General features: G+C 42.0%; 1 protein-coding gene across 2 annotated transcripts in view; it reads left to right on the top strand.

Annotated features, from left to right (window-relative positions):
- LOC121547210 (serine/threonine-protein kinase SBK1-like) overlaps nt 1-19,198 on the top strand; it is a 50,144-nt gene that overhangs the window by 25,752 nt on the left and 5,194 nt on the right. The window lies entirely within an intron of this gene.

Raw genomic sequence — 19,198 nt, 5'->3', positions numbered from 1 at the left:
TTCGTTTGGGAAATGCTTAATGGTTGTGTTTTTGTATTCTTATGCTTGGGACCTACTGGCTTATTATGTCCGAGTTTATGGACTGCTTATCCTTTAAAGTCATGCTGCGTATGACTGCTGTCTTTCCATCGGCCCTATGTAGTGGTGTAGTGGTGCCTGAAGAAGTGGGTAACTCAAATTTGGCCAAAGAGTTCCCAAACGGCCTACCCAGCGAAGGAAAGGCACCCTGTTTGAAAGATCTTATGTTTTTTTATGCCTTAGTTAGCGTTTACTGATAGATATCATAAGTTGAAACGTCTTTCCTACCCTACTACGGATGTCATTCTTCTGTGAGCTGCTCCATGCCAAAACCAGTTGAGAGCTGCACACTCTTGCTGCCTGCAGATGATATTCCACTGAAACTAGGCTATGTGTGTGGCGCGCATGTGAATATATTTCACGTGCTTTGCGATTGCGTAGGCTATTTTGTGCATGATTTCTCTTTTGTACTACATAATTGATCAATCGTATACCTCCACTACACTACTTTGATACGCATCTGTAGGGGTGAAGTAGTAAGTACAGTATATGCAATGCCCACTGAAATAAAAGTGGGTATACGGTTTACTGTTTATTTACTGTTTTACAAAAAGTGCACTCCTACATGAGTGTGCTGGTATTACGGTTTCTGTGCTTTCAGAATCACGAACCTGTCACACACTGAAGGCCTATAGGTTCGCCACTGCGCAAACATGTCTATAATAGATATAAAGGCGTTTAAGATACTGTATTAATGTTTCAAGAAAGGAGTGTATATATTTGTCCTGGCGAAGCGGTTTTATGCGCTGACTGAATGGAAGCTGTTATTTATGAGTTTTTTACTTCATTGGTCTCGGCTGGTCTCGGGAATTACGAGTCCTCACTGTACAAGACCGAGTCAAGACCGAGTTCAAATGCATCCGACACCGAGACAAGACCGAGACACTCAATATGTGGTCTCGAGACCGGACTCGAGACCATGGCTAATTTAGGAAAGGGCCGATTTGAGCTAGCTAGCCACCGGAGGACAACAACACAACAAGATGCAACAATTCAAGTTTTTTTGTTGTCAATAATGACGTTTGGTTTGTGATGTGATTGGTCTGAAGCTAAATCCAAACTGGCTTCCCTTGACACTTTTTTTGGTGCAACAGGACCATTCACAGCTGAGCTCACTCAGTTTAGCTCAAAGCTAATTGGCTATGATTTAATTATTTTTGTATCAAGGGAGGCCAAATGCTCGCTGGCTTCCCTTGCATTCAATCACAGATAGAACAATGAGACAGATATTTCACCGGATGTATAAATGTGAAGCATCCGCTTGGCGTTTCCATTCACTACCAAATATGGTAGTGAGAGGAAGCCCACTGGCCGGCAGTGGGAGAAGATGGAACAAGATGGATTTTGGGCGACATTCTGCACATTTTCTCATCGATTAAACATTTGATTTTAGTTATTGCACACACACACTTCACAGAGTAGGCGTTCCCTAACGGAAATATGCAGATGCATGCTAGAATGCGCCAATAGGATCTTACTAGCTCGTGCTTGGCTCTGGCCACCTCCTTGCTTGTTCTGCCTCTATGACTAATTTGTTCCCATTGGAAACGACAGGCTGTGGTCTATCTTGGTTTAGTTATAATAATCTTTGATTCAATGCTATGGGCGGCAACAATGTCATACTCTTTCTGACCAGACAGTATCAGATAGATACGCTACACATACGTAGACAGAGGGGTGCTGTTTCGTTCGCTCAGATGCTTTCTCCGGTTAGATACGATCAGCCTCTTGCATATTTAAGGACATTTATGGAACACAGAGAGATTAAATATGTATGTTTTTTTTTCTTGGTCAATTTTTGGGGGAAGCCTGGCTTCACTTGGCATCCATGAATACACGTCACTGGAAATAACTAATATTGATAACGATCTAGACGTCACCTTCATTACATCCCTGTACATACAGTCTACTACTCAATGGGGAGGGCTTGAACACCAACAACACGTGACACAGTGCCTTTTGCTCCTGCTTGCCAAGCACTACTGTTCGGCAACAGCGTGGGAAGTAGCTACCTAGTAGTAGCCAATATCAGGGTGACAGTCACAGTAAGCACACGTATATAACACATGAAGCAACAGTACACCCATCATCAGTACTTTTAATCCAAAATAAACAATCGTCCGTTTTATAACTCAACATTTACAATTATTTGTGTAAAACTAACAGTGAAATGCAACTCAGACTCATCCTCTGGCTTCAAAACAGAAGTACAAAGTCTTGCGGTACACATACTGTAGCTCAATGTATGGTAGTTGCAAAAAAATAAAAAATACACAGCTCAATCAAAACCTTCTAATTTATAGCTGAGTGCTTTCGACACACCCACTCCTTGCCACATGCCCACTACTTACTTTCCTTTCGACACACCAACTCAGGTCGCCATATTGGGCTGATGTCCACACCAGGGTTTCTGTTAGCCTGTAAATGCCGGCTTTTGTCCGATTTTAAAATTAGAAAATCCATGAATAAAATTGGCGCTGGCCAATTGTCCGGGAGAAGTAGAAAAAATCTTATTGCGAAATAAGGCATTTTAGTATATTAATTGATGGAAATACCAGTCGGTGTAAATACATTTTACTGGTCATGCTTATTGGTTTATAGGTTAATTCGCATCATTTACTGGAATTAAATTGGCGCGTGTGTACAGTATATTGGTTATGTATCTTATTTATCACACAGCATACAGATACAGAGCCTTTGATTGGAAAATCTGTCTGACAGCTGCAAGAGCTGCTGCAGAATCGTATGGTGCTTTCAAGACAACTGGGAACTCCGAAAAATACCAGTTCAAATCATGACGTCAGTGATCTTCAGTTTGGAAAGCCGGAGCTCTAGAAAGAGGCCCGAGTTCCCGAGTTGGAATTCCGAGTTGGATGACCGTTCAGAACGATTCTTTCCAATGGGAGTTTGTTTTTTTGTCTTGTCTTGAACGCACTGAAGTCGGAAGTTGGCGATATCCGAGTTCCCAGTTCCCAGTTGTTTTGAACTCAGCATCAAACGGCAACAGAAGGCAGACTTCATCAGCGCGTTACACACCACTTTGCAATGAGCTGGAGGCAGTTTGCATTTTGAAAACATATACTTAATATGTATTAAAACGTTCAGGTTTCAAACAGTTAAGAGGCATGTCTTACCTTGCTTCAAAGTAGCCTATTAGATCTCCTCTCTTTCTAAGGATATTTTTTTATCTCTGTCACATGAAACGCATGTGCCCTTTTGACAAAAGTGTTTTCCCACTAATTGCAATTATTGAAGGTACATTCGCGCATAGCCTACTGTGTTGTACGCATTGCTGCGCTTATAATGTAAATAAATAATCGTTTGTCAACATTTTAAGCTAAATGTTCTGATCTATTGCATCAGTTGTTATTTTTTATGTAGCCTAGGCCTATTGGTTGGATGAATTTGGGATCTATCGTCCCACAACTGTCCCAGAGTCTGTTTGGAATAGGCTATTTCTTTCTTGACAATAGATTGACATACAGTGGGGGAAAAAAGTATTTAGTCAGCCACCAATTGTGCAAGTTCTCCCACTTAAAAAGATGAGAGAGGCCTGTAATTTTCATCATAGGTACACGTCAACTATGACAGACAAAATGAGAAAAAAAATCCAGAAAATCACATTGTAGGATTTTTAATGAATTTATTTGCAAATTATGCTGTAAAATAAGTATTTGGTCAATAACAAAAGTTTCTCAATACTTTGTTATATACCCTTTGTTAGCAATGACACAGGTCAAACGTTTTCTGTAAGTCTTCACAAGGTTTTCACACACTGTTGCTGGTATTTTGGCCCATTCCTCCATGCAGATCTCCTCTAGAGCAGTGATGTTTTGGGGCTGTCGCTGGGCAACACGGACTTTCAACTCCCTCCAAAGATTTTACATTTACATTTACATTTTAGTCATTTAGCAGACGCTCTTATCCAGAGCGACTTACAGTTAGTGAATACATTTTTTTTTTTTATACAGGCCCCCCATGGGAAACGAACCCACAACCCTGGCGTTGCAAACGCCATGCTCTATCAACTGAGCTACATCCCTGCCGGCCATTCCCTCCCCTACCCTGGACGACGCTGGGCCAATTGTGCGCCGCCCATGAGTCTCCCGGTCGCGGCCGGCTGCGACAGAGCCTGGATTCGAACCAGGATCTCTAGTAGCACAGTTAGCACTGCGATGCAGTGCCTTAGACCACTGCGCCACTCATTTTCTATGGGGTTGAGATCTGGAGACTGGCTAGGCCACTCCAGGACCTTGAAATGCTTCTTACGAAGCCACTCCTTCGTTGCCCGGGCGGTGTGTTTGGGATCATTGTCATGCTGAAAGACCCAGCCACGTTTCATCTTCAATGCCCTTGCTGATGGAAGGAGGTTTTCACTCAAAATCTCACGATACATGGCCCCATTCATTCTTTCCTTTACACGGATCAGTCGTCCTGGTCCCTTTGCAGAAAAACAGCCCCAAAGCATGATGTTTCCACCCCCATGCTTCACAGTAGGTATGGTGTTCTTTGGATGCAACTCAGCATTCTTTGTCCTCCAAACACGACGAGTTGAGTTTTTACCAAAAAGTTATATTTTGGTTTCATCTGACCATATGACATTCTCCCAATCCTCTTCTGGATCATCCAAATGCACTCTAGCAAACTTCAGACGGGCCTGGACATGTACTGGCTTAAGCAGGGGGACACGTCTTGCACTGCAGGATTTGAGTCCCTGGCGGCGTAGTGTGTTACTGATGGTAGGCTTTGTTACTTTGGTCCCAGCTCGCCTGCAGGTCATTCACTAGGTCCCCCCCACCCGTGTGGTTCTGGGACTTTTGCTCACCGTTCTTGTGATCATTTTGACCCCACGGGGTGAGATCTTGCGTGGAGCCCCAGATCGAGGGAGATTATCAGTGGTCTTGTATGTCTTCCATTTCCTAATAATTGCTCCCACAGTTGATTTCTTCAAACCAAGCCGCTTACCTATTGCAGATTCAGTCTTCCCAGCCTGGTGCAGGTCTTCAATTTTCCTTTGACAGCTTTTTGGTCTTGGCCATAGTGGAGTTTGGAGTGTGACTGTTTGAGGTTGTGGACAGGTGTCTTTTATACTGATAACAAGTTCAAACAGGTGCCATTAATACAGGTAATGAGTGGAGGACAGAGGAGCCTCTTAAAAAAGAAGTTACAGGTCTGTGAGAGCCAGAAATCTTGCTTGTTTGTAGGTGACCAAATACTTATTTTCCACCATCATTTGAAAATAAATTCATAAAAAATCCTACAATGTGATTTTCTGGATTTTTTTTTATGATGAAAATTACAGGCCTCTCTCATCTTTTTAAGTGGGAGAACTTGCACAATTGGTGGCTGACTAAATACTTTTTTTTACCTACTGTAGGCTAGAAGAAGGACGGCACATCGTTGCATGCTGGACTGTTAAAATTAATGACCATATTCGAAATGTGATTTCTGTCATTCTGAGCATCTTAGGTGGACGCCCTAATCAGGTTACACACCCAATGCATATGGATCCGGTAAATTACAATTTTGTCGGTCAAATGTCTGGCGCCACATTTTCCTGACGGAAACCCTGGCCCACACCAATGCTGACATGAGGGAGGCACTAGAAAATGTAACTTTAATGAGACTTTTAATTAGCCTACATAAATAAATATTAATATTAACATTAATGTCTAAAGGCTTGATTCTTTTCACATACTGTACTCAAGGCATGGTTCGTTCAGATCAAAAGGTCACAAGAGCATAGAGAAAGGCCAGTGCCTGTTGCGCACTGCACACATCAATCTGAGCGGACCACACATCTTGCAATTTGAGCAGAGGCAGTCAGCATTTTGAAACGATTTAATAGTAATGTTAAATAATACATATTGGCTGTTAAGCCAATTATATTATATTACTGTTGCCTGCCATATTAGTTTAATGTGATGGTAATGATATTTGTTTTGGATTATTATTATTAAGTGGAGGTTGCTAGCTAAAGTATCTTCTAGCTTTTAGCTAGCTAGCTAGCTGCTCTGTAAGATAGCTTGACTTGCTAGAAAGTTAGAGAAACAAGTTGTGGAAAAAGTCACTAAACAAAACATTTTATTATCAACTGAAACAATATGTTTCTCCTGTCTTGAATGAAAAGGTAAAATTTTCCTAAATAAATGCGATCTCTGACGAGAGACTAGGCTCTCCTCCATCTTGTCTTGGGTTGTAAAACTCTGCCTTTGCTCTCCGTTCAGTAGAGGAACAAGATTGCTTGAAGATTACATATGGTGTAATGAAATACATCACGATGTGTACGGGGCATAATTATTTACGTACAGGTAACTGCCAAAATAAAGGAAACACCAACATAAAGTGTCTCAGTAGGGCGTTGGGCCACCACGAGCCGCGAGAACAGCTTCAATGTGCCTTGGTACAGATTCTACAAGTGTCTGGAACTTTTTATACATGACCCTACGCATGATGGGATGTTAATTGCTTAATTAACTCAGGAACCACACCTATGTGGAAGCACCTGCTTTTGATATACTTTGTATCCCTCGTTTACTCAAGTGTTTCTTTTATTTTGTCAGTGAATATTATTCCAAAATTGGCCTTTTTAGAGGCACGTTTTTTTAAATGTGAATTTCTGGCTCAGTTAATAGCCACATTTATCTATTTCAGTGGTACTGTTATTAGCCTTTTAAATCACTGTGAATTACATAGGTTCTAGAGTAGACCCATGTTGGTATATCAAAACATAAAAAGAAACAAACGGTTGAAACTTCACTTCAGGACGATTCTGGGACGGTGATGAAAACATTTTACGTCTCGAGCCCTGCCGCTATGTCCTCTAATGGTCAGTCTATCCTATTGCAAAGTCTTACCAAACATCTCAGCAGCAATTTTATCAGGGTTCAGCAAATTGAGTCAACAACCAGCATTCCAAAAGCTAGCCCAGAACTGCAACAAGCCAAATATGTTTACTGGGCACAACTAAAGTAATCCCTTTACTCCCGCTACGCTATCGATTGTATGGAAATGCATATGTACTGGAAGTTTGGGAGGAGAGGCAGTTGAAAATTATCCGGAACGTGCCCCCACAGCCTTTACCATTTCTGTGTCAGCTGTTTCCGTCCCTCCATCCACCTGCCCAGCTCCATTCTCGTGTAAGAGTCATTTATTGTCTGCATGAGTTCCTGGAAGTTCAGCGACCTCTGTCTACACTCTTAGAGAAAATAGTTCCAAAAGGGTTCTTTGTGGAGGGAAAGGATTCTACCAATACAGTGCCTTGCAAAAGTATTCATCCCCCTTGGCGTTTTTCCTATTTTGTTGCATTACAACCTGTAATTTAAATTGATTTTTCTTTGGATTTCATGTAATGGACATACACAAAATAGTCCAAATTGGTGAAGTGAAATGAAAAAGATTACTTGTTTCAAGAAATTCTAAATAAATAAATAAGATCTGGTGCAACCAATTACCTTCAGAAGTCACATAATTAGTTAGATTGCACACAGGTGGACTTTATTTAAGTGTCACATGATCTCAGTATATATACACCTGTTCTGGAAGGCCCAAGAGTCTGCAACACCACTAAGCAAGGGGCACCACCAAGCAAGCGGCACCATGAAGACCAAGGAGCTCTCCAAACAGGTCAGGGACAAATTTGTGGAGAAGTACAGATCAGGATTGGGTTATAACAAAATATCAGAAACTTTGAACATCCCACGGAGCACCATTAAATCCATTATTAAAAAATTGAAAGAATATGGCACCACAACAAACCTGCCAAGAGAGGGCCGCCCACCAAAACTCACGGACAAGGCAAGGAGGACATTAATCAGAGAGGCAACAAAGAGACCAAAGATAACCCTGAAGGAGCTGAAAAGTTCCACAGTGGAGATTGGAGTATCTGTCCATAGGACCACTTTAAGCTGTAAACTCCGCAGTGCTGCGCTTTGTGGAAGAGTGGCAAAAAAAAAGCCATTGCTTAAAGAAAATAATAAGTAAACACGTTTGGTGTTCGCCAAAAGGCATGTGGGAGACTCCCCAAACATATGGAAGAAGGTACTCTGGTCAGATAAGACTAAAATTGAGCTTTTTGGCCATCAAGGAAACGCTATGTCTGGGCAAACCCAACACCTCTCATCACCCTGAGAACACCATCCCCACAGTGAAGCATGGTGGTGGCAGCATCATGCTGTGTGGATGTTTTTCATCGGCAGGGACTGGGAAACTGGTCAGAATTGAAGGAATGATGGATGGTGCTAAATACAGGGACATTCTTGAGGGAAACCTGTTTCAGTCTTCCAGAGATTTCTGACTGGGACGGAGGTTCACCTTCCAGCAGGACAATCAATCAATTTTATTTTATATAGCCCTTCTTACATCAGCTAATATCTCGAAGTGCTGTACAGAAACCCAGCCTAAAACCCCAAACAGCTAGTAATGCAGGTGTAGAAGCACGGTGGCTAGGAAAAACTCCCTAGAAAGGCGAAAGCCTAGGAAGAAACCTAGAGAGGAACCAGGCTATGAGGGGTGGCCAGTCCTCTTCTGGCTGTGCCGGGTGGAGATTATAACAGAACCATGCCAAGATGTTCAAAAATGTTCATAAGTGACAAGCATGGTCAAATAATAATCAGGAATAAATCTCAGTTGGCTTTTCATAGCCGATCATTAAGAGTTGAAAACAGCAGGTCTGGGACAGGTAGGGGTTCCATAACCGCAGGCAGAACAGTTGAAACTGGAATAGCAGCAAGGCCAGGCGGACTGGGGACAGCAAGGAGTCACCACGGCCGGTAGTCCCGACGTATGGTCCTAGGGCTCAGGTCTCTCAGTTGGCTTTTCATAGCCGATCATTAAAGAGTTGAAAACAGCAGGTCTGGGACAGGTAGGGGGTTTCGTAGCCGCAGGCAGAACAGTTGAAACTGGAATAGCAGCAAGGCCAGGCGGACTGGGGACAGCAAGGTGTCATCATGCCCGGTAGTCCTGACGTATGGTCCTAGGGCTCAGGTTCTCAGAGAGAAAGAGAGAACGAGAGAATTAGAGAGAGCATACTTAAATTCACACAGGACACTGGATAAGACAGGAGAAGTACTCCAGGTATAACCAACTAACCCCAGCCCCCGACACATAAACTACTGCAGCATAAATACTGGAGGCTGAGACAGGAGCGGTCCGGGAGACACTGTGGCCCCATCCGAAGAAACCCCGGACAGGGCCAAACAGGAAGGATATAACCCCACCCACTCCGCCAAAGCACAGCCCCCGCACCACTAGAGGGATATCCCCAACCACCAACTTACAATCCTGAGACAAGGCCAGTATAGCCCACAGAGGTCTCCACCACAGCACAAACCAAGGGGGGCGCCAACCCAGACAGGAAGATCACGTCAGTAACTCAACCCACTCAAGTGACGCACCCCTCCCAGGGACGGCATGAAAGAGCACCAGCAAGCCAGTGACTCAGCCCCTGCAACAGGGTTAGAGGCAGAGAACCCCAGTGGAGAGGGGAACCGGCCCGGCAGAGACAGCAAGGGCTGTTCGTTGCTCCAGCCTTTCCGTTCACCTTCACACTCCTGGGCCAGACTACACTCAATCATATGACCTACTGAAGAGATAAGTCTTCAGTAAAGACTTAAAGGTTGAGACCGAGTCTGCGTCTCTCACATGGGTATGGGTAGGCAGACTGTTCCATAAAAATGGAGATCTATAGGAGAAAGCCCTGCCTCCCGCTGTTTGCTTAGAAATTCTAGGGACAATTAGGAGGCCTGCGTCTTGTGACCGTAGCGTACGTATTGGTATGTACGGCAGGACCAACTCGGAAAGATAGGTAGGAGCAAGCCCATGTAACGCTTTATAGGTTAACAGTAAAACCTTGAAATCAGCCCTTGCCTTAACAGGAAGCCAGTGTAGGGAAGCTAGCACTGGAGTAATATGATCAAATTTCTTGGTTCTAGTCAGGATTCTAGCAGCCGTATTTAGCACTAACTGAAGTTTATTTAGTGCTTTATCCGGTAGCCGGAAAATAGAGCATTGCAGTAGTCTAACCTAGAAGTAACAAATGCATGGATTAATTTTTCTGCATCATTTTTGGACAGAAAATGTCTGATTTTTGCAATGTTACGTAGATGGAAAAAAGCTGTCCTTGAAACAGTCTTGATATGTTCGTCAAAAGAGAGATCAGGGTCAAGAGTAACACCGAGGTCCTTCACAGTTTTATTTGAGACGACTTTACAACCATCTAGATGAATTGTCAGATTTAACAGAAGATCTCTTTGTTTCTTGGGACCTAGAACAAGCATCTCTGTTTTGTCCGAGTTTAAAAGTAAAAAGTTTTCAGCCATCCACTTCCTTATGTCTGAAACACAGGCTTCTAGCGAGGGCAATTTTGGGGCTTCACCATGTTTCATTGGAATGTACAGCTGTGTGTCATCCGCATAGCAGTGAAAGTTAACATTATGTTTTCGAATAACATCCCCAAGAGGTAAAATATATAGTGAAAACAATAGTGGTCCTAAAACGGAACCTTGAGGAACACCGAAATGTACAGTTGATTTGTCGGAGGACAGACCATTCCACAGAGACAAACTGATATCTTTCCGACAGGTAGGATCTAAACCAGGCCAGAACTTGTCCGTGTAGACCAATTTGGGTTTCCAGTCTCTCCAAAAGAATGTGGTGATCGATGGTGTCAAAGGCAGCACTAAGGTCTAGTAGCACGAGGACAGATGCAGAGCCTCGGTCTGACGCCATTAAAAGGTCATTTACCACCTTCACAAGTGCAGTCTCAGTGCTATGATGGGGTCTAAAACCAGACTGAAGCATTTCGTATACATTGTTTGTCTTCAGAAAGGCAGTGAGTTGCTGCGCAACAGCTTTTTCTAAAATTTTTGAGAGGAATGGAAGATTCGATATAGGCCGATAGTTTTTATATTTTCCGGGTCAAGGTTTGGCTTTTTCAAGAGAGGCTTTATCACTGCCACTTTTAGTGAGTTTGGTACACATCCGGTGGATAGAGAGCTGTTTATTATGTTCAACATAGGAGGGCCAAGCACAGGAAGCAGCTCCTTCAGCAGTTTAGTAGGAATAGGATCCAGTATGCAGCTTGAAGGTTTAGAGGCCATGATTATTTTCATCATTGTGTCAAGAGATATAGTACTAAAACACTTAAGTGTCTCTCCCGATCCCAGGCCCTCGCAGAGCTGTGCAGATCCAGGACAGCTAAGCCCTGGAGGAATACGCAGATTCAAAGAGGAGTCCGTAATTTGCTTTCTAATGGTCATGATCTTTTCCTCAAAGAAGTTCATGAATTTATCACTGCTGAAGTGAAAGCCATCCTCTCTTGGGGAATGCTGCTTTTTAGTTAGCTTCGCAACAGTATCAAATAGAAATTTTGGATTGTTCTTATTTTCCTCAATTAAGTTGGAAAAGTAGGATGATCGAGCAGCAGTGAGGGCTCTTCGGTACTGCACGGTACTGTCTTTCCAAGCTAGTCGGAAGACTTCCAGTTTGGTGTGGCGCCATTTCCGTTCCAATTTCCTGGAAGCTTGCTTCAAAGCTCGGGTATTTTCTGTATACCAGGGAGCTAGTTTCTTATGACAAATGTTTTTCGTTTTTAGGGGTGCAACTGCATCTAGGGTATTGCGCAAGGTTAAATTGAGTTCCTCAGTTAAGTGGTTAACTGATTTTTGTCCTCTGACGTCCTTGGGTAGGCAGAAGGAGTCTGGAAGGGCATCAATGAATTTTTGTGTTGTTTGAGAATTTATAGCACGACTTTTGATGCTCCTTGGTTGGGGTCTGAGCAGATTATTTGTTGCGATTGCAAATGTAATAAAATGGTGGTCCGATAGTCCAGGATTTTGTGGAAAAACATTAAGATCTACAACATTTATTCCATGGGACAAAACTAGGTCCAGAGTATGACTGTGGCAGTGAGTAGGTCCAGAGACATGTTGGACAAAACCCACTGAGTCGATAATGGCTCCGAAAGACTTTTGGAGTGGGTCTGTGGACTTCTCCATGTGAATATTAAAATCACCAAAAATTAGAATATGATCTGCTATGACTACAAGGTCTGATAGGAATTCAGGAAACTCAGAGAGGAACGCTGTATATGGCCCAGAGGCCTGTAAACAGTAGCTATAAAAAGTGATTGAGTAGGCTGCATAGATTTCATGACTAGAAGCTCAAAAGATGAAAACGCCATTTTTTTTTTGTAAATTGAAATTTGCTATCGTAAATGTTAGCAACACCTCCGCCTTTGCGGGATGCACGGGGAATATGGTCACTAGTGTAACCAGGAGGTGAGGCCTCATTTAACACAGCAAATTCATCAGGCTTAAGCCATGTTTCAGTCAGGCCAATCACATCGAGATTATGATCAGTGATTAGTTCATTGACTATGACTGCCTTTGAAGTGAGGGATCTAACATTAGTAACCCTATTTTGAGATGTGAGGTATCACGATCTCTTTCAATAATGGCAGGAATGGAGGAGGTCTTTATCCTAATAAGATTGCTAGGGTGAACACCGCCATGTTTAGTTTTGCCCAACCTAGGTCGAGAGGCACAGACACAGTCTCAATGGGTATGGCTGAGCTGACTACACTGACTGTGCTATTGGCAGACTCCACTAAGCTGGCAGGTTGGCTAACAGCCTGCTGCCTGGCCTGCACCCTATTTCACTGTGGGGCTAGAGGAGTTAGAGCCCTATCTATGTTGGTAGATAAGAGGAGAGCACCCCTCCAGCTAGGATGGAGTCCGTCACTCCTCAGCAGGTCAGGCTTGGTCCTGTTTGTGGGTGAGTCCCAGAAAGAGGGCCAATTATCCACAAATGTTATCTTTTGGGAGGGGCAGAAAACAGTTTTCAACCAGCGATTAAGTGCTGAGACTCTGCTGTAGAGCTCGTCACTTCCCCTAACTGGGAGGGGGCCAGAGACAATTACTCGATGCCGACACATCTTTCTAGCTGATTTACAAGCTGAAGCTATGTTGCACTTGGTGACCTCTGACTGTTTCATCCCTAACATCGTTGGTGCCGACGTGGATAACAATATCTCTATACTCTCTACACTCGCCAGTTTTAGCTTTAGCCAGCACCATCTTTAGATTAGCCTTAACGTCGGTAGCCCTGCCCCCTGGTAAACAGTGTATGATCGCTGGGTGATTCGTTTTAAGTCTAATACTGCGGGTAATGGAGTCGCCAATGACTAGGGTTTTCAATTTGTCAGAGCTAATGGTGGGAGCCTTCGGCGTCTCAGACCCCGTAACGGGAGGAGTAGAGACTAGAGAAGACTCAGACTCAGACTCCGACTCGCTACATAATGGGGAAAACCGGTTGAAGGTTTCTGTCGGCTGAATGAGCGACACCGGTTGAGCATTCCAACAGTATTTCCCTCCAGAAGCCATGAGAAAGTTGTCCGGCTGCGGGGACTGTGCGGGGGGATTTATACTAACGTTACTGTCTGTACTTACTGGTGGCACAGACGCTGTTTCTTCCTTTCCTACACTGAGATTACCCTTGCCTAACGATTGCGTCTGAAGCTGGGCTTGTAGCACAGCTATTTTCGCCGTAAGGCGATCGTTCTCCTGTATATTATGAGTACAGCGACTGCAATTAGAAGACATCATGTTAATGTTACTACTTAGCTTCGGCTGTTGAAGATGTTGATGAACCATGTCCAGATAAAGCGTCCGGAGTGAAAAAGTTGAATAAGGGAAAAAAAGTTGCGATGGAAAAAAGGAAAATAACGTAAAGTTGGCAGCTAAAACGCACAGGAAAATGACTCTTCTGTCTCGGGATAAACGTCCGGGGTGAAAAAGTTTAACGAAAAAAGATGAGTGAGGACAAAACTAAAAAGTTGGTAAATTTGTTGAACACAAAGATTGATTAAACGTTTATTAAAAGTAAAACGTGAATAGTTTGGCAGGTAGCCAAGTAGCAACAAACAGCACAGCAGTACGGAGACAATGCGGAAGCGAGATGGAAGTCACGTCAAATCTCGTCAAATCTCGTACACACACTGCCAACAGTGTAGCGTTGTTGAATTCAGAGACCCTAAGCATACTGCTAAAGCAACACTCGAATGGTTTAAGGGGAAACATTTAAATGTCTTGGAATGGCCTAGTCAAAGCCCAGACCTCAATCCAATTGAACATCTGTGGTATGACTTAAAAATTGCTGTACACCAGCGGAACCCATCCAACTGGAAGGAGCTGGAGCAGTTTTGCCTTGAAGAATGGGCAAAAATCCCAGTGGCTAGATGTGCCAAGCTTATAGAGACATACCCCAAGAGACTTGCAGCTGTAATTGCTGCAAAAGGTGGCTCTACAAAGTATTGACTTTGGGGGGTGAATAGTTATGTATTTTTGTATTATTTCTTGTTTGTTGTACAACAAAATATATTTTGCATCTTCAAAGTGGTAGGCATGTTGTGTAAATGAAATGATACAAACCCCCCAATAAATCAATTTTAATTCCAGGTTGTAAGGCAAAGAGTTCTACCTAGAACCTTTATCATCCTAAGAACCTTTTACATATACAGTACTGAAATACAGCGGGGTCCAACATTATTGACACCCTTGATAAAGTAGTAAACATTTTGGAGTCACTTTTATTGTAAATAAAAATAGAATATGTTTCTAAACACTTCCACATTAATGTGGATGCTACCATGATTACGGATAATCCTGAATGAATCGTGAATAATGATGAGTAGGGCGGCAGGTAGCTTAGTGGGTAAGAGCGTTGTGCCAGTAACCGAAAGGTCGCTGGTTCTAATCCCCGAGCCGACTAGGTGAAAAATCTGTCGATGTGCCCTTGAGCAAGGCACTTAACCCTAATTGCTCCTGTAAGTCACTCTGGATAAGAGCGTCTGCTAAATGACCAAAAATAAAATAAAAATAAATAAAATAAATGAGTGAACAAGTTACAGAGGGTCAAAGATCATACCCCCAAGACATGCTAACCTCCCCTGCTATTAGTAATGGTGAGAGGTTAGCATGTCTTGGGAGAATGATCTCTTACCCTCTTTCTCACTCATCATTATTCACGATTCATTCAGGATTATCCGTAATCATGGTAGCATCCATATTAATTTAGAAGTGTTTAGAAACATATTCTATTCTTATTTACAATAATAGTGACTCCAAAATGACACAATACATTATTTACCATTAATTTCTATTGGGCACAAAATAATCTGAAACACAACCAAAACGAACTGCAAATGCATCCAACAGGTTTCTAAGTCACAAGCTTGATGTAGTCATTGCATGCTAGAAACATGGGACCAAATACTAAACTTTTGACTACTTTATTTATACGAATCATGAGGGGTGTCAATTTTGACTCACAGGATTCTGAGAAATAAATGTACAACATCTCCTTCTCTGAGCAATTGTATTAGTATACAAAATGTTTTTGAGCATACAATATAGCTCAGTATTTGAATTATTTATTTTATACAGTCAATATTTCTCATCTTTATCAAGGGTGTCAATAATTTTGGACCCCACTGTAGTTGATATCTTTGTCATGATTTCTGTCTTTTAAATGAGTATTTTCTGTGGTTTTATTGAGCAGAGAGTAGGAGAATGGAAGGGAGTATGAATGAACCAGCAGTATATTGTATGTTACACAGAAAATTGGCCAGTTTTACCTAGTGTTGATTTTTCAGTGTAACATTTCTAGTGTTGATTCACTTTCAGGCGTTAAATTAACTTAACACTCATTGGTGTAAAATAACCCCAGTGTTGTTGTTAGCACAAAGACAGGTGAAACAGATCAGGGTGTGACACATTTGTTGATTAATCCTAGCAACACAAAGATAAATAACATAAATGTTTCTAAACTAATCCAATCTGTTTGTAGTTAGACTTGTTGCATCCGTTACTAAGATGATTGGTCTAGTTTTTTATGATTTCTAAGTCTAAGTAATCAATCTTCCCTACCCTTGCAGTTATTCTAAATGCAGGTTGCGGGTAATTATAAGTTCCAATTGAATATCCTCACTCTGGCTGGTTTCCAATAGGAATTACACATCACTTTGCAAGCCAGCATAATGTGACTTGCAGGCCTGATGTAGCCTGTAAACCAGGAGTTTCAGACCACTGTGTTAGGGTATAACTAGGCCCTCAGAAGGCCTTATGATATATGTAATGTATTGTCATAAAGAGTTTAATTTTAAAGGCTAATAAGGCTGGTGGAACCGTTCATAGCGGGTTCTAGGAAGAACCATTCAAAGATAAAAGGGTTATCGGTAGAACCCTTCATAGAGGGTTATAGGAAGAACCTTTAGTTTAGATGATAAAGGGGTTCTTGATAAAAAAAAATACATTTATAGAGGGTTCTAGGAAGAACCCTTCATAGAGGGTTCTGGGTAGAACCCTCTGTAAAGGGTTCTACCTAGCATCAAAAAGGGTTCCCCTATTGAGACAAGCCAAAGAACCCTATATTGTTATACTTAGCACCTTTTTTTCTAAGAGTGTAAGAACCATATCTAACTGCCCAGAGGGACTCTATGTCAAATATGTTTACCAAGCACACAACCTTGCAAAGAAACTTTGCAATGACAGGAATGTCTGTTTTTGTGACAACTTTGATTTACTGTGGGAGCAACCGGCACTTTTTAAAAGAGACGGGATTCACCCTAACCGCAGGGGTTCCAGGATTATTTCCAGCAACATCGCAAAATGTTTTAGAGACTGACGGACAGGGTCTGGTAGTGCTCCAGTTCTCCCTGTCAGAATAAGCAACAGAGGACTTGGAAACCATATTAACTCCTGTAGAAACGGCACTATGGTTATTGTGGGTAACCTAATTTATGTTCCTTTAGCTCTGCCTTCTAATCTCCTACCATTCTGATAGATTGGACACTGTCAGAAAATGTGGTTGTAACGTTAATAATTTGGTTACCTCGTGGCCGATGCCCCAGGGGCAGTGTGGCCCACACTCATTGAATATGGCACTTTTTAACCCAGCCACCATTCCCCCTCTTCGGAGGACACATATATTTCTTTGTTTTTACAGCTTTTCTGCTACATATACATACATTTTACATCTACATTTTACATACACATTTTACATACATGGTACTTTTATATACAGCAATCACATAACAGTAATACATCAGCCACTCTCAGCCAATCCCACCGATCACCATAGACCACCCTCGTTTGGCGCTTTTAAATGTTAGAGCAATCACAAGTAAAACCTTTCTCGTGAATTACCTCATTACTGAGCGCAAAGTTGATTGGATGTTTCTCACTGAAACATGGCAGTCATCAGACTGTAGTGCCGCTCTTATTGAAGCCTCCCCTCCCGGACTACAGCTTTTCTATCAGAAAAGGGGAAAAAGCCTCATTTTCTACTAATGCTCTCAGCTGTAAGGACATTTTGTTTGTCGACTTTGGGTATTTCGAGCATCATGCCATACTGTTTAAATGTCAGCCACCAGTGCTGGCCATAACCCTGTGTAGGCCACCAAAGCACTGCCCCACTTTCTTTACTGATTTATCTGAACTATTGTCTATTGTCCTTGAGAACTATGAACCATACATACAAATAAAAATAAAAGAATTTATGCACGCATGACTGTAAGTCGCTTTGGATAAAAGCGTCTGCTAAATGGCATATTATTATTATTATTATTATTATTATTATTATTATTATTATTATTATAAGCTGGTTGAGAGAATGCCAAGAGTGTGCAAAGCTGTCATCAAGGCAAAGGGTGTCTATTTGAAGAATCTCAAATCTCAAATATATTTTGATTTGTTTAACACTTTTTTGGTTACTACATGATTCCATATGTGTTATTTCATAGTTTTGATGTCTTCACTAGTATTCTACAATATAGAAAATAGTAAAAATAAAGAAAAACCCTTGAATGAGTAGGTGTTTTAAAACTTTTGACCGGTAGTGTATATAACAAGGCAATTACAAAGGCACTATGAATGTATTTTCCCTGGTTGACACAGACATGCTCAGGAAAGTGATATCACAACTTAAGCCTTCTACCTGCCTCCTCGATCCAATCCCCAACACTCTCTTCAAAACTGTTTTTAATTGCATATCTGAAGAAGTGCAATCTATTGGTAATCACTCCCTGTTTACAGGCACTTTCCCCACTCCACTAAAAACTGCTATGGTGAAAACCCTTCTGAAGAAATATAATCTAGATTGTTCAGCTTTTAGCAATTTTCGGCCAATCTCCAACCTTCCATTCTTAAGCAAAATTCTGGAGAAATTGGTTTTTAACCTATTTAACCGGTCGAGAGTTTTCTGTCACCTTTGGTGAACATAACTCAGAGAAAATACATATCACATGTGGCATTCCACAAGTTTTAATTTTGGGTCCGGTACTGTTCAGTTTATATATGTTACCCCTTGGCAGCGTTATCAGAAAGCACAGCATTGATTTTCACTGCTACGCAGACAATACCCAACTTTACATTTCTGTGTCACCAGAGGATTTTAGCTCCATGGATAAATTATTAGACTGTATTAATGATTTAAATACTTGGATGGCTCACAACTTCCTCCAGCTAAATCAAGAGAAGACCGAGGTACTTATTGTTGGAGCCAAAGCACAGAGAGAGAATCTAGCTGCACATTTTAATTCACAGGCAATAAAGATAACAGAGCAGGTAAAAAACGTAGGTGTTATTTTAGATTCTGAACAAAATGTTTTATCACGTATTAGGAATGTGACCAAAATAGCTTTTTACCACCCGAGGAACATTGCCAAGGTGCGGCCGTTTCTCTCTCAGGCTGATACAGAGAGACTCATCCATGCTTTTATTACAAGCAGGCTTGACTACTGTAATGCTCTCCTGTCTGGTCTACCCAAGAAAGCCATTGGTCAACTGCAAAACATACAGAATGCTGCAGCACGGGTATTGACCAAGACCAGACGGAGAGCCTGTGAGTTTTAGAATGAATTTTAAGATTCTTCTATTGGTTTTTAAATCAATCCACAATTGTGCACCCCAATAAATATCAGACATGCTTTTAAGTTATGTACCCAGTAGGTCCCTCATGTCCTCTGGCACTGGCCTTTTAACTATCCCAAAGCCTAGGACCAATAGGCATGGAGAGGCAGCCATTAGTTACTATGTCCCCAGCCTCTGGAATAGCCTGCCAG

Source organism: Coregonus clupeaformis, chromosome 31, assembly GCF_020615455.1.
Source record: "Coregonus clupeaformis isolate EN_2021a chromosome 31, ASM2061545v1, whole genome shotgun sequence".
NCBI lineage: Eukaryota > Metazoa > Chordata > Actinopteri > Salmoniformes > Salmonidae > Coregonus > Coregonus clupeaformis.
This window is presented reverse-complemented; position numbering and strand designations above follow the sequence as displayed.